Source organism: Nicotiana tomentosiformis, chromosome 4 (assembly GCF_000390325.3).
Source record: "Nicotiana tomentosiformis chromosome 4, ASM39032v3, whole genome shotgun sequence".
Classification (NCBI taxonomy): Eukaryota; Viridiplantae; Streptophyta; class Magnoliopsida; order Solanales; family Solanaceae; genus Nicotiana; species Nicotiana tomentosiformis.
In genome coordinates, this window is record NC_090815.1 from 22,365,358 (window position 1) to 22,367,450 (window position 2,093).

The following is a 2,093-nucleotide window of genomic DNA, read 5'->3' on the forward strand; positions in this document are numbered from 1 at the left end:
TTCATGACTTGAGAAATTGTAATTACATGTTGGCCCTTACTTGTTGAGATTAACATGTGATATTTTGGGACTTTTAAATTGTTATTTTGTTAAAGAATCATGTAATTATTGCCTTTTATTCCATTATTCATGTTGTATTTCATGCCAATTTATAATTTTTGCACTTAATGTATATTGACCATTAGTAAGTGTCGATGTCGACCCCTCGTCACTACTTGTTCGAGGTTAGGCTAGATATTTACTAGGTACATATTTTTTACGTACTCACGCTACACTTCTGCACAAATTGTGCAGGTTCTGAGGCAGGTACATCTGGTGTTCGTCGAGGCGTGCATCCGCATTACCCGGAGGCCTAGCGGTGAGCTACTTCCCATTCCCCGTTCTACAACACCCGGAGTCTCCTCTTGTTGTATTTATTATTTCTGTCTATTTTGTTTCAGACAACAGTTGTAGGGAGTTTTGTAAATTCTACTACATGCCCGTTCACTCGTGACACCGGGTTTTGAAAAATTTTAGTAGATATTCATGATTTTTTATTGTTAAATTCACTACTTTACTCTCATGTTTAGTTTATGCTTTACATTACTACAATCACCTAGTATTCGTTTCGTTATTAAATAAAATCAATAACTTTAAAAATATTAAAATGAACAATTAAATGAATAGTTCACTGTTGGCTTACCTAGCGGCGACGTTGGGCGTCATCACGGCCTATAGTGAGAATTGGATCATGACAGAACTAGAAAATATGTCACATAAATTGGGACAGATTGAGCAGTAACGTTCAACCAATAGGCTATTAAAACAAAAGAAATGAGCAATTTATTCATATAGAGCTGACACATTCGAAGAAATTTGATTACCCCCTATACAACAACCGGATAAGATTTAAAATTTGTGTCTTAAGGATATATTATCTTAGCTAATCTTGGTTTTGCTTGAGCAAGAAGTGGCAACGTACAAAAGAGATCACTCTTCGACGCCTCAATTAAGTCATTGCGTGGTGAATTTGGTGGTAAACTCCAAGTAAACCCGTGAAAAAGCCTAGCAAGTAACATGGTAGTAATGGTAGAACCAAGTTTCACACCAAGTCACCCTCGTCGTCCAATATTAAATGATAACAAGATAACAAGTGTAACTCTGAATCATTGTAAACTACTTCATTTTTTTCCTTGAATTGGCGCTCAGGCTTAAACTTCATCGGCTCCTCCCAAACTTTAGGATTCCGACCAAGTCCAAGACGACTTAATAGCACTACACTCCCTTTGGGGATGAAGTACTTTTCACTAGTAATAATATCAGAAACAGAGACATGAGGAACGTTAAAAGGCAATATGGGGTGGGGACGAAAGGCCTCTTTTATGCAAGCTTTGACATAATTTAGCCGTGCCAAGTCTGATTCTTGAACCAATTTATTGCTCCCAACGACAGTGTTGAGTTCTTCAATGACCCTTTGCATCAACTGTGGTTGGTTCAACATTTATGCAAGTGTCCATTCAGCTGCATTTGAGGGATTATCCATTGTTGCCAACATGAGTTCCTGTATATTAACCGTTTGTAAGAAATCATGCATATCAACACCATTTCACACAATAGTTTTTTTAATTTTAAGGTAATTACTTATATGGTAGGTTGAAGGGAATGGGAATGTTTAAATTTTAAATATATATGTCATTTTAATTAAATTAGGGGGTCACGCAAATCAACAATGTCATTCACATGGTTTAGGGGATAGAAAGTATACTTACAAGGATTTGTGCTTTAATCTCTTTAACATTCAGAAATGGATTTCCATTAGCATCTTTGAGCATTATAAGAACACCAAGGATGGCTTCTTCCAAATCTGAACCCTCTTATGAATTTAGGTATCAATGTGTTTTGTTGCTGTGGCAAAGGCTTTCTTGATAATTGCCTTGTGACCATCCAAATCAAACACACTTAACAATGGCAAGTAATCCGAGATACCAAAAGAATGGAGGTATTCAAGAAGTTTGAAGACTGCATCAACTTGCTCCTCAGCTTCTTTTCCAAATAATCTCTTGCTGAAAATCATATTCCAAATAACATTCCCACAATAATCGTTGCCTCTCATG

At 36.5% G+C, this 2,093-nt stretch overlaps 1 long non-coding RNA gene across 1 annotated transcript; it reads right to left on the minus strand.

Moving 5' to 3' along the window:
* Positions 1–799: 799 nt before the first annotated feature.
* LOC104110611 (uncharacterized) lies at positions 800–1,888 on the minus strand. The gene is made up of 2 exons (XR_689504.4): positions 1,749–1,888; positions 800–1,540 (listed from the first exon to the last, which is right to left on the minus strand). It is a non-coding gene; the product is annotated as an uncharacterized lncRNA (long non-coding RNA).
* Between the last annotated feature and the right edge of the window lie 205 nt (positions 1,889–2,093).